This window comes from Triticum aestivum, chromosome 2B (assembly GCF_018294505.1).
Source record: "Triticum aestivum cultivar Chinese Spring chromosome 2B, IWGSC CS RefSeq v2.1, whole genome shotgun sequence".
In the NCBI taxonomy this organism is placed as follows: domain Eukaryota; kingdom Viridiplantae; phylum Streptophyta; class Magnoliopsida; order Poales; family Poaceae; genus Triticum; species Triticum aestivum.
Genome location: NC_057798.1, coordinates 180798215 through 180813432, shown reverse-complemented (window position 1 = coordinate 180813432; position 15218 = coordinate 180798215).

The following is a 15218-nucleotide window of genomic DNA, read 5'->3' as shown; positions in this document are numbered from 1 at the left end:
ACAGAGAAATTTTTATTGCTTGCACCGATGACAACTTACTTGAAGGATCTTACTCAATCCATAGGTAGGTATGGTGGACTCTCATGGCAAAACTGGGTTTAAGGATATTTGGAAGCACAAGTAGTATCTCTACTTTGTGCAAGGAATTTGGCTAGCATGAGGGGGAAAGGCAAGCTCAACATGTTTGGAAGGTCAATGACAATATACTTTAACTGAGATGTCAGAAAACATAAACCATTACATTGTCTTCCTTGTCCAATGTCAACTTTTTTAGCATGTCATACTTAATGAGTGCTTCACAATCATAAAAGATGTCCAAGATAATATATTTATATGTGAACCCCTCTTTCCTTATCACTTCCTATTAATTGCAACGATGACCAAGGCTACGTTCATCAACTCTCAACAATTTTTATGCCTCATACTTTCTATGTGTGAAGTTATCACTATCCATAAGATCAATATGAACTCTTTTGTTCTTTCTACTTTCTCAAAATCATAGCCACATAGCAAAGCCCTTAACTCAACACTAATCTTTATTATAGATAGCACACGGACTCGATTACATAAAGAGATCACAATGAAAAACTCAAAACTACTTGATAGCAAAAACTTCAACTACTAAAAGATCAAGATACTACTAAAGGATCGAACTAAATAAAGTGGTAAAGATAGGAGTGTGATGGTGATACAATACCAGGGGCACCTCCCCCAAGCTTGGCAGTTGCCAAGGGGAGTGCCCATACCCATGTGATTATTTCTTCGAAGGTGGTGAACTAGGAGTTGTTGCACTTTTCTTCTCTAGCTTGCGTCTGAGGCTAAAATTTTCCTCCCTCAGATCCTCATTCTCGAGCTCGAGTTTCATTATCTTTTTGCATAGTGTTGCCTTGTTGTCCTGCAAAAAACATGGTGGGATAGATTGGACCTTAGGGAGGCTTGACTTCTTGAACTCCACATGCATATCACCAGGTTGAGGAAGTGGATCGTCCTCTTCATCAGAGCTTGTCTCCTCCTTCCTTTTTGGATCATAGTCTTCTTCTTCCTCTGTGGTCCAGCCATAATGTTCCACATCCCCATATACTTTTGGGTTTGCAATATAATCAGCCATGTAGCTCTCTCCCTCCGAATCTTGGGACGACATCTTGTTCCAAATCTGCAACAGGAACAGCTCGAAACAAAAACTGAGGATATTTGCGTGATACGATGGTCAAAACCTTCGGGAGTATATATAATGAATTTTTACCGACCAAAATACATAACATACAAGAAAACGGAGTCCAGGAGGCACACGAGGTGCCCACGAGACAGGGGCGTGCCCTATAGGGGGGCGCCCTCCTCTCTCGTGGGAGCCTCGTGTCCCTTTCGGACTACTTCTTTCTTCCTAAAATCCTTAAATAATCCAAAACTGATAAAAATTGCCATTAGAGTTGTTTTGGAGTCGGTTTACTTACCGTACCACGTACCTATGCCTTTTCGGAGTCTGGAACATTCTGGAAAGTGTCTCTTATGTATTCCTCAGGGGTTTTGGTTTCAATAATATTAGTTTCAACATTGATAGGATTACCTGAAATATAATGTTTAATTCTTTGACCGTTTACCACCCTCGGATTTGTGCCTTCACAGTTGTTGATTTGTATAGCACCAGAACGATAGACCTCCTCGATAACGTAGGGACCTTCCCATTTTGAGAGAAGTTTTCCTGCAAAAAATCTTAGATGAGAGTTGAACAATAACACATAATCTCCTACGTTAAACTCACGCTTTTGTATCTTCTTATCATGCCAGCGTTTGACTTTTTCTTTGAAAAGCTTGGCATTCTCATATGCTTGGGTTCTCCATTCATCAAGTGAGCTAATATCAAATAACCTTTTCTCACTGGCAAGTTTGAAGTCATAATTGAGCTCTTTAATAGCCCAATATGCTTTATGTTCAAGTTCAAGAGGTAAATGACATGCTTTTCCATAAACCATCTTATATGGAGACATACCCATAGGATTTTTGTATGCAGTTCTATAGGCCCATAATGCATCATCAAGTTTTTTGGACCAATTCTTTCTAGATCTATTCACAGTCTTTTGCAAAATTAATTTGAGCTCTCTATTGCTCAACTCTACTTGACCACTAGACTGTGGGTGATAAGGAGATGCGATTCTATGATTGACATCATACTTAGCAAGCATCTTATGAAAAGCACCATGAATAAAGTGTGAACCACCATCAGTCATAAGATATCTAGGGACTCCAAACCTCAGAAAAATAACTTCTTTAAGCATTTTAATAGAAGTGTTATGATCAGCACTACTAGTTGGAATAGCTTCTACCCACTTAGTAACGTAATCAACAGCAACTAGAATATGTGTATAACCATTAGAGGCAGGAAGCGGTCCCATGTAATCAAAGCCCCAAACATCAAACGGTTCAATAACAAGAGAATAATTCATAGGCATTTCTCGACGTCTACTTATGTTACCTATTCTTTGACATTCATCACAAGATAAGACTGTTGGGGAACGTAGTAATTTCAAAAAAATTCCCACGCACACTCAAGATCATGGTGATGCATAGCAACGAGAGGGGAGAGTGTTGTCCACGTACCCTCGTAGACCGAAAGTAGAAGCGTTAGAACAACGCGGTTGATGTAGTCGTACGTCTTCAAGATCCGACCGATCCAAGTACCGAACGTACGGCACCTCCGAGTTCAGCACACGTTCAGCTCGATGACGATCCCCGGACTCCGATCCAGCAGGGTGTCGGGGATGAGTTCCGTCAGCACGACGGCATGGTGACGGTGATGATGTTCTACCGACGCAGGGCTTCGCCTAAGCACCGCTACGATATGACCGAGGTGGAATATGGTGGATGGGGGCACCGCACACGGCTAAGGAACGATCACGAAGATCAACTTGTGTGTCTAGAGGTGCCCCCTCCCCTGTATATAAAGGAGTGGAGGAGAGGGGGCCGGCCAAGGGGGTGGCGCGCCCTAGGGGGGCAGTCCAACCCCAACTGGGAGTAGGACTCCCCCCTAGGGCGCGCCACCCCCCCCCCTTTCCTATTAGGAGTAGGAGAGGGAAGCAAGAGAGGGGAGGGAAGAAGGAAAGGGGGCCCGGCCCCCCTCCCAATTTGGATTGGGCTTGGGGGCGCGCCCCCTCCTTTGCTCCTTCTCCCTCCTTTCCACTAAGGCCCAATAAGGCCCATATACCTACCGGGGGGTTCTGATAACCTCCCGGAGCTCCGGTATAGTCCCAATCTCACCCGGAACCTTTCCGGTGTCCCAATATAGTCGTCCAATATATCGATCTTAATGTCTCGACCATTTCGAGACTCCTCATCATGTCCGTGATCACATCCGGGACTCCGAACAACCTTCGGTACATCAAAACTCATAAACTCATAAAAAAACTGCATCGAAACCTTAAGCATGCGGACCCTACGGGTTCGCCAACTATGTAGACATGACCGAAACATGTTTCCGGTCAATAACCAATAGCGGAAATTGGATTCTCATATTGGCTCCTACATATTCTACGAAGATCTTTATCGGTCAAACCGCATAACAACATATGTTGTTCCCTTTGTCATCGGTATGTTACTTGCCCGAGATTCGATCGTCGGTATCCCAATACCTAGTTCAATCTCGTTACCGGCAAGTCTCTTTACTCGTTATGTAATGCATCATTCCGTAACTAACTCATTAGCTACATTGCTTGCAAGGCTTATAGTGATGTGCATTACCGAGAGGGCCCAGAGATACCTCTCCGACAATCAAAGTGACAAATCCTAATCTCGAAATACGTCAACTCAACAAGTACCTTTGGAGACACCTGTAGAGCACCTTTATAATCACCCAGTTACGTTGTGACGTTTGGTAGCACACAAAGTGTTTCTCCGGTAAACGGGAGTTACATAATCTCATAGTCATAGGAACATGTATAAGTCATGAAGAAAGCAATAGCAACATACTAAACAATCAAGTGCTAAGCTAACGGAATGGGTCAAGTCAATCACATCATTCTCCTAATGATGTGATCCCGTTAATCAAATGACAACTCATGTATATGGTTAGGAAACTTAACCATCTTTGATTTATGAACTAGTCAAGTAGAGGCATACTAGTGACACTATATTTGTCTATGTATTCACACATGTATTATGTTTCCGGGTAATACAATTCTAGCATGAATAATAAACATTTATCATGATATGAGGAAATAAATAATAAATTTATTATTTCCTCTAGGGCATATTTCCTTCAGTCTCCCACTTGCACTAGAGTCAATAATCTAGATTACACAGTAATGATTCTAACACCCATGGAGTCTTGGTGTTGATCATGTTTTGCTCATGGAAGAGGCTTAGTCAATGGGTCTGCTACATTCAGATCTGTATGTATCTTGCAAATCTCTATGTCTCCCACCTGGACTTGGTCCCGGATGGAATTGAAGCGTCTCTTGATGTGCTTGGTTCTCTTGTGAAATCTGGATTCCTTTGCCAAGGAAATTGCACCAGTATTGTCACAAAAGATTTTCATTGGACCCGATGCACTAGGTACGACACCTAGATTGGATATGAACTCCTTCATCCAGACTCCTTCATTTGCTGCTTCAGAAGCAGCTATGTACTCCGCTTCACATGTAGATCCCGCTATGATGCTTTGTTTAGAACTACACCAACTGACAGCTCCACTGTTTAATATAAATACATATCCAGTTTGCGATTTAGAATCGTTCGGATCAGTGTCAAAGCTTGCATCGACGTAACCATTTACGACTAGCTCTTTGTCACCTCCATAAACGAGAAACATATCCTTAGTCCTTTTCTGGTATTTCAGGATGTTCTTGACCGATGTCCAGTGATCCACTCCTGGATTACTTTGGTACCTCCCTGCTAAACTAATAGCAAGGCACACATCAGGTCTGGTACACAGCATTGCATACATGATAGAGCCTATGGCTGAAGCATAGGGAACTTCTTTCATTAGTAGATATAGGTGCGTTGCATACATGATTGATTATCTTCTACAGTGGTCGGGCATTGAGTCTGACTCAACTTCACACCTTGTAATACAGGCAAGAATCCTTTCTTTGCCTGATCCATTTTGAACCTTTTCAAAACTTTATCATGGTATGTGCTTTGTGAAAGTCCAATCAAGCGTCTTGATCTATCTCTATAGATCTTGATGCCCAATATGTAAGCAGCTTCACCGAGGTCTTTCATCGAAAAACTTTTATTCAAGTATCCCTTTATGCTATGCAGAAATTCTATATCATTTCCAATTAACAATATGTCATCTACATATAATATCAGAAATGCTACAGAGCTCCCACTCACTTTATTGTAAATACAGGCTTCTCCAAAAGTCTGTATAAAACCATATGCTTTGATCACACTATCAAAGCGTTTATTCCAACTCCGAGATGCTTGCACCAGTCCATAAATGGATCGCTGGAGCTTGCACTCTTTGTTAGCACCTTTTGGATCGACAAAACCTTCCGGCTGCATCATATACAACTCTTCTTCTAGGAATCCATTCAGGAATGCAGTTTTGACGTCCATTTGCCAAATTTCATAATCATAAAATGCGGCAATTGCTAACATGATTCGGACAGACTTAAGCATCGCTACGGGTGAGAAAGTCTCATCGTAGTCAACCCCTTGAACTTGTCGAAAACCTTTTGCAACAAGTTGAGCTTTGTTGACAGTAACATTACCATCAGCGTCAGTCTTTTTCTTAAAAATCCATTTATTCTCGATGGCTTGCCGATCATCGGGCAAGTCAACCAAAGTCCACACTTTGTTCTCATACATGGATCCCATCTCAGATTTCATGGCTTCAAGCCATTTTGCAGAATCTGGGCTCATCATCGCTTCCTCATAGTTCGTAGGCTCGCCATGGTCAAGTAAACATGACCTCCAAAATAGGATTACCGTACTACTCTGGCGCGGATCTTACTCTGGTTGACCTACGAGGTTCTGTGGTAACTTGTTCTGAAGTTTCATGATCATCATCATTAGCTTCCTCACTTATTGGTGTAGTCGTCACAGGAACCGGTTTCTGTGATGAACTATTTTCCAATAGAGGAGCAGGTACAGTTACCTCATCAAGTTCTACTTTCCTCCCACTCACTTCTTTCGAGAGAAACTCCTTCTCTAGAAAGGATCCATTCTTTGCAACAAATGTCTTGCCTTCGGATCTGTGATAGAAGGTGTACCCAACAGTTTCCTTTGGGTATCCTATGAAGACACATTTCTATGATTTGGGTTCAAGCTTAACAGGTTGAAGCTTTTTCACATAAGCATCGCAGCCCCAAACTTTAAGAAACGACAACTTTGGTTTCTTGCCAAACCATAGTTCATAAGGCGTCGTCTCAATGGATTTTGATGGTGCCCTATTTAACGTGAATGCGGCCGTCTCTAAAGCATAACCCCAAAATGATAGCGGTAAATCAGTAAGAGACATCATAGATCGCACCATATCTAGTAAAGTACGATTACGACGTTCGGACACACCATTACGCTGTGGTGTTCCGGGTGGCGTGAGTTGCGAAACTATTCCGCATTGCTTCAAATGTAAACCAAACTCGTAACTCAAATATTCTCCTCCACGATCAGATCGTAGAAACTTTATTTTCTTGTTACGATGATTTTCAACTTCACTCTGAAATTCTTTGAACTTTTCAAATGTTTCAGACTTATGTTTCATCAAGTAGATATACCCATATCTGCTCAAATCATCTGTGAATGTGAGAAAATAACGATATCCGCCACGAGCCTCAACATTCATTGGACCACATACATCAGTATGTATGATTTCCAACAAATCAGTTGCTCTCTCCATAGTACCGGAGAACGGTGTTTTAGTCATCTTGCCCATGAGGCATGGTTCGCAAGTACCAAGTGATTCATAATCAAGTGATTCCAAAAGTCCATCAGTATGGAGTTTCTTCATGCGCTTTACACCAATATGACCTAAACGGCAGTGCCACAAATAAGTTGCACTATCATTATCAACTCTGCATCTTTTGGCTTCAACATTATGAATATGTGTATCACTACTATCGAGATTCATCAAAAATAGACCACTCTTTAAAGGTGCATGACCATAAAAGATATTACTCATATAAATAGAACAACCATTATTCTCAGATTTAAATGAATAACCGTCTCGCATCAAACAAGATCCAGATATAATGTTCATGCTCAACGCTGGCACCAAATAACAATTATTTAGGTCTAAAACTAATCCCGAAGGTAGATGTAGAGGTAGCGTGCCGACGGCGATCACATCGACTTTGGAACCATTTCCCACGCGCATCGTCACCTCATCCTTAGCCAGTGTCCGCTTAATCTGTAGTCCCTATTTCAAGTTGCAAATATTAGCAACAGAACCAGTATCAAATACCCAGGTGCTACTGCGAGCTCTGGTAAGGTACACATCAATAACATGTATATCACATATACCTTTGTTCACCTTGCCATCCTTCTTATCCGCCAAATACTTGGGGCAGTTCCGCTTCCAGTGACCAGTCTGCTTGCAGTAGAAGCACTCAGTCTCAGGCTTAGGTCCAGACTTGGGTTTCTTCTCCTGAGCAGCAACTTGTTTGTTGTTCTTCTTGAAGTTCCCCTTCTTTTTCCCTTTGCCCTTTTTCTTGAAACTGGTGGTCTTATTGACCATCAACACTTGATGCTCCTTCTTGATTTCTACCTCCGGAGCTTTTAGCATTGCGAAGAGCTCGGGAATTGTCTTTTCCATCCCTTGCATATTATAGTTTGTCACGAAGCTCTTGTAGCTTGGTGGCAGTGATTGAAGAATTCTGTCAATGACGCTATCATCCGGAACATTAACTCCCAGTTGAATCAAGTGATTGTTATACCCAGACATTCTGAGTATATGCTCAGTGACAGAACTATTCTCCTCCATCTTGCAGCTATAGAACTTATTGGAGACTTCATATCTCTCAATCCGGGCATTTGCTTGAAATATTAACTTCAATTCCTGGAACATCTCATATGCTCCATGACGTTCAAAATGTCGTTGAAGTCACGGTTCTAAGACGTAAAGCATGGCACACTAAACTATTGAGTAGTCATCAGCTTTGCTCTGCCAGACGTTCACAACATCTGGTGTTGCTCCTGCAGCAGGTTTGGCACCCAGCGGTGCTTCCAGGACGTAATTCTTCTGTGCAGCAATGAGGATAATCCTCAAGTTACGGACCCAGTCCGTGTAATTGCTACCATCATCTTTCAACTTTGCTTTCTCAAGGAACGCATTAAAATTCAATGGAACAACAGCACGAGCCATCTATCTACAACAAACATAGACAAGCAAAATACTATCAAGTACTAAGTTCATGATAAATTTAAGTTCAATTAATCATATTACTTAAGAACTCCCACTTAGATAGACATCTCTCTAATCATCTAAGTGATCACGTGATCCAAATCAACTAACCATAACCGATCATCACGTGAAATGGAGTAGTTTCAATGGTGAACATCACTATGTTGATCATATCTACTATATGATTCACGCTCGACCTTCCAGTCTCGGTGTTCCGAGGCCATATCTGCATATGCTAGGCTCGTCAAGTTTAACCTGAGTATTCTGCGTGTGCAAAACTGGCTTGCACCCTTTGTAGATGGACGTAGAGCTTATCACACCCGATCATCACGTGGTGTCTGGGCACGACGAACTTTGGCAACGGTGCATACTCAGGGAGAACACTTTTATCTTGAAATTTAGTGAGAGATCATCTTATAATGCTACCGTCAATCAAAGCAAGATAAGATGCATAAAAGATAAACATCACATGCAATCAATATAAGTGATATGATATGGCCATCATCATCTTGTGCTTGTGATCTCCATCTCCGAAGCACCGTCATGATCACCATCGTCAACGGCGCGACACCTTGATCTCCATCGTAGCATCGTTGTCGTCTCGCCAACTATTGCTTCTACGACTATCGCTACTGCTTAGTGATAAAGTAAAGCAATTACAGGGCGATTGCATTTCATACAATAAAGCGACAACCATATGGCTCCTGCTAGTTGCCGATAACTCGGTTACAAAACATGATCATCTCATACAATAAAATATAGCATCACGTCTTGACCATATCACATCACAACATGCCCTGCAAAAACAAGTTAGACATCCTCTACTTTGTTGTTGCAAATTTTACGTGGCTGCTACGGGCTGAGCAAGAACCGTTCTTACCTACGCATCAAAACCACAACGATAGTTCGTCAAGTTAGTGATGTTTTAACCTTCGCAAGGACCGGGCGTAGCCACACTCGGTTCAACTAAAGTTGGAGAAACAAACACCCGCTAGTCACCTGTGTGCAAAGCACGGTGGTAAACCCAGTCTCGCGTAAGCGTACGCGTAATGTCGGTCCGGGCCGCTTCATCCAACAATACCGCTGACCCAAAGTATGACATGCTGGTAAGCAGTATGACTTGTATCGCCCACAACTCACTTGTGTTCTACTCGTGCATATAACATCAACGCATAAAACCTAGGCTCGGGTGCCACTATTGGGGAACGTAGTAATTTCAAAAACTTTCCTACGCACACGCAAGATCATGGTGATGCATAGCAACGAGAGGGGAGAGTGTTGTCCACGTACCCTTGTAGACCGAAAGTGGAAGCGTTAGAACAACGCGGTTGATGTAGTCGTACGTCTTCACGATCCGACCGATCCAAGTACCGAACGTACGGCACCTCCGAGTTCAGCACATGTTCAGCTTGATGACGATCCCCGGACTCCGATCCAGCAGGATGTCAGGGATGAGTTCCGTCAGCACGACGGCGTGGTGACGGTGATGATGTTCTACCGATGCGGGGCTTCGCCTAAGCACCGCTACGATATGACCGAGGTGGAATATGGTGGAGGGGGGCACCTCACACGGCTAAGGAATGATCACAAAAAACAACTTGTGCGTCTAGAGGTGCCCCCCTCCCCCGTATATAAAGGAGTGGAGGAGAGGGGGTCGGCCAAGGGGGTGGCGCACCCTAGGGGGGGAGTCCAACCCCAACTGGGAGTAGGACTCCCCCCTTTCCTATTAGGAGTAGGAGAGGGAAGGAAGAGATGGGAGGGAAGAAGGAAAGGGGGGCCGGCCCCCCTCCCAATTCGGATTGGGCTTGGGGGGGCGCCCCCTCCTTTGCTCCTTCTCCCTCCTTTCCACTAAGGCTCAATAAGGCCCATATACCTACCAGGGGGTTCCGATAACCTCCCGGAGCTACGGTATAGTCCCAATCTCACCCGGAACCTTTCCGGTGTCCAAATATAGTCGTCCAATATATCGATCTTTATGTCCCGACCATTTCGAGACTCCTCGTCATGTTCGTGATCACATCCGGGACTGCGAACAACCTTCGGTACATCAAAACTCATAAACTCATAATAAAACTGTCATCGAAACCATAAGCGTGCGGACCTACGGGTTCGAGAACTATGTAGACATGACTGAAACACATTTCCGGTCAATAACCAATAGCGGAACCTCGATGCTCATATTGGCTCCTACATATTCTACGAAGATCTTTATCGGTCAAACCGCATAACAACATATGTTGTTCCCTTTGTCATCGGTATGTTACTTGCCCGAGATTCGATCGTCGGTATCCCAATACCTAGTTCAATCTCGTTACCAGCAAGTCTCTTTACTCGTTATGTAATGCATCATTCCATAACTAACTCATTAGCTACATTGCTTGCAAGGCTTATAGTGATGTGCATTACCGAGAGGGCCCAAAGATACCTCTCCGACAATCGGAGTGACAAATCCTAATCTCGAAATACGTCAACTCAACAAGTACCTTTGGAGACACCTGTAGAGCACCTTTATAATCACCCAGTTACGTTGTGACATTTGGTAGCACACAAAGTGTTCCTCCGATAAATGGGAGTTACATAATCTCATAGTCATAACATGTATAAGTCATGAAGAAAGCAATAGCAACATACTAAATGATCAAGTGCTAAGCTAACAGAATGGGTCAAGTCAATCACATCATTATCCTAATGATGTGATCCCGTTAATCAAATGACAACTCATGTCTATGGTTAGGAAAGTTAACCATCTTTGATTTACGATCTAGTCAAGTAGAGGCATACTAGTGACACTATGTTTGTCTATGTATTCACACATGTATTATGTTTCCGGGTAATACAATTCTAGCATGAATAAGAAACATTTATCATGATATGAGGAAATAAATAATAACTTTATTATTGCCTCTAGGGCATATTTCCTTCAAAGACAAACTTATGAGCATCTTTGAAAAGAGTAGGCCAATAAAAACCAGATTGTAGTACCTTGTGTGCAGTTCTATCTCCAGCGTGGTGTCCTCCATAGGGTTCAGAGTGACACTTGCGTAGGATTTGTTCCTATTCATGCTCAGGCACACAACGTCTAATAATACCATCTACTCCTTTATAAAGGTGTGGATCATCCCAAAAGTAGTGTCTTAAATCATAAAAGAACTTTTTCTTTTGCTGGTATGTGAAACTAGGCGCTATATATTTAGCAACAATGTAATTAGCATAATCAGCATACCAAGGAGCAGTACGAGAAGCATTGACAACCGCTAATTGTTCATCAGGAAAACTATCATTAATAGGCAGTGGGTCATCAAGAACATTCTCTAACCTAGACAAGTTGTCTGCAACGGGGTTCTCAGCTCCCTTTCTATCAATAATATGCAAGTCAAATTCTTGGAGCAAGGGAACCCATCTAATGAGTCTAGGCTTAGCATCTTTCTTTTCCATAAGATATTTAATAGCAGCATGATCGGTGTGGATAGTAACTTTGGAATCAACAATATAAGGTCTAAACTTATCACATGCAAACACAACTGCTAAGAATTCTTTTTCAGTGGTAGCATAATTTCTCTGAGCAGTATCAAGAGTCTTGCTAGCATAATGGATAACATTCAATTTCTTATCGACTCTTTGCCCTAAAATAGCACCTACAGCATAATCACTAGCATCGCACATAATCTCAAAAGGTAAATTCCAATCAGGTGGCTAAACAATAGGTGCAGTGATCAAAGCTTTCTTGAGTGTTTCAAAAGCTTCTACACAATCATCATCAAAGACAAAAGGAATATCTTTTTGCAATAAATTAGTTGGAGGCCTAGAGATTTTAGAAAAGTCCTTAATGAACCTCCTATAAAAACCGGCATAACTAAGGAAACTTCTTATACCTTTTATGTCCCTGGGACATGGCATCTTTTCAGTAGAATCAACTTTGGCTTTATCAACTTCAATACCTCTCTCGGAGATCTTGTGCCCCAAGACAATGCCTTCATTAACCATAAAGTGACACTTTTCCCAATTCAGGACGAGACTAGTATCTTCGCATCTCTGCAAAACTTGATCAAGGTTGCTCAAACAATCATCAAAAGAGGATCCATAGACGGAGAAGTCATCCATGAATACCTCACAAATCTTTTCACAAAAATCAGAAAATATTGCCATCATGCATCTTTGAAAGGTAGCAGGTGCATTACATAAACCAAAAGGCATACGTCTATAAGCAAAAGTACCAAAAGGGCAAGTGAAAGTAGTTTTAGATTGATCCCCCGCTGATACAGGTATCTGAGAGAAGCCAAAATAACCATCTAGAAAGGAAAAATGTGTGTGTTTGGATAGCCTTTCTAGCATTTGATCAATAAAAGGTAAAGGGTAATGATCTTTCTTAGTAGCTTTGTTTAACTTACGGAAATCAATTACCATCCTATACTTGTAATAATTCTTTGCGGGATCAATTCATCTTTATCATTAGGAACCACGGTAATACCTCCCTTTTTAGAGACACAATGGATAGGGCTTACCCATTCACTATCAGCAACGGGATAAATAATGCCTGCCTCAAGGAGTTTTAGTATCTCCTTTCTTACCACTTCCTTCATTTTGGGATTTAATCATCTTTGAGGATCTCTAACTGGTTTGGCATCTTTCTCCACTGAAATTTTGTGTTGACATAATGTGGTACTAATGCCCTTAAGATCATCCAGAGTATATCCAATAGCAGCTCGGTGCTTCTTCAGAGTTTTCAATAATCTTTCTTCTTCTTTCTCTGAAAGTTTAGCACTAATAATAACAGGATATATATCTTTTTCATCAAGATAAGCATACTTAATATTATCAGGTAATGGTTTGAGTTCAAACACGGGATCACCCTTGGGTGGAGGGGGATCCTCAAGAATTTCAACAGGAAGGTTATGTTTCAGCATAGGTTCTTGTTTAAGGAACACTTCATCTATTTCTTCCCTTTCCTTCATAAACATATCGTTTTCATGGTCTAGCAAATATTGTTCTAACGGATCAGTTGGAGGAACAACAATGGAAGCAAGATCAATAATTTCATCCTTACTAGGTGGTTCCCTTTCACGAGGTTGTCTACTAAACTTGGCAAAATTAAACTCATGAGACGTACCGTCTATGCCAACAGTGACAACCTTCCTCTTACAATCAATCTTAGCACTAGCAGTATTCAAGAAGGGTCTACCAAAAATAATGGGACAAAAATCATCTTGTGGGGAACCAAGAACAAGAAAATCAGCAGAGTATTTAATCTTCCCACACAAGACTTCAACATCTCTAACAATCCCAATAGGTTTAATGGTGTCCCTATTAGCAAGCTTAATAGTAACATCAATGTCTTCTAATTCAAAAGGTGCAATATCGTGCATAATTTCTTTATAAAGATCATAAGGTATCGCATTAGCACTAGCACCCATATCACATTTACCATGATAACAATGATCTCCTATTTTAATACAAATAATAGGCGTGCCTACAACATGTCTACGTGTCTTAGTATCGGGTCTAGCAATATTAGCAGTTTCACCCAAGAAAGAGATGACATGCCCATCTAAGTCCTCATCCAAAAGATCTTTAATCATAGCAATACTAGGTTCAACATTAATTTGCTCAGGAGGTGTATAAGTCCTAGTATTACTCTTGTGAACAACAGTCGAAGCTTTAACATGATCTTTTATCCTAGCAGGAAAAGGAGGTTTTTCAACATAAGCACTAGGAATAATAGGATCACTATATGTAATAGTCTTTTCTTCGACTGTAATTGGTGCAACTACTTTCACTTCAACAGGAGGATTATATTTAAACCACTTCTCTTTGGGGAGATCAAGGTGAGTAGAAAATTTTTCACAAAAAGTAGTTACTATCTAAGAGTCAAGTCCATACTTAGAGCTAAATCCACGGAAAGCATCGGTATCCATAAAAGATTTAACACAATCAAACTTAGGTGTCATACCTGACTCCTTACCATCGTCGGAACCCCAATCTTCAGAGTTGCATTTAATTCTTTCCAATAAGTCCCATTTGAAATCAATAGTCTTCAGCATATAGGAACCAGCACAGGAAGTATCGAGCAAGTTGCGATTATCAAGAGAAAGCCGAGCATAAAAATTCTGAATAATCATTTCCCGAGAGAGCTCATGATTGGGGCATGAATACAACATTGACTTAAGCCTCCCCCAAGCTTGAGCGATGCTTTCTCCTTCGCGAGGCCAGAAATTATATATCTAATTACGATCACGATGAACAAGATGCATAGGATAGAACTTCTGGTGAAATTCCAACTTCAATCACTTATAATTCCAATATCTCGTATCATCACATAGCCTATACCATGTCATTGCATCTCCCTTCAAAGATAAAGGGAAGACCTTCCTTTTGACAACATCATCGGGAATACCTACAAGCTTAAATAATCCACAAACTTCATCCACAAAGATAAGATGTAAGTCGGGATGCAATGTTCCGTCTCCTGCAAAAGGATTAGCTAGCAGTTTTTCTATCATACCCAAAGGAATCTCAAAGTGAATATTTTCATAAGGTTCAGTAGGTTGAGGAGCATCTCTTTGCTCTTCTGGTTGGGGTGAAGATACCCCAAACAAGCCCCTCAAAGGATTAGTTTCCATAGTGACAAGTAAAAGAAAATTTCAGCACACTATATAAATGTTTCCTTACCAAGTTCCACTCACCAAGAGCGCTACGCTCCCCGGCAACGGCGCCAGAAAAGAGTCTTGATGACCCACACGTATAGGGGATCTATTGTAGTCCTTTCGATAAGTAAGAGTGTCGAACCCAACGAGGAGCAGAAGGAAATGATAAGCGGTTTTCAGTAAGGTTTTTCTTTGCAAGCACTGAAATAGTAGGTGATAGATAGTTTTGTGATAAGATA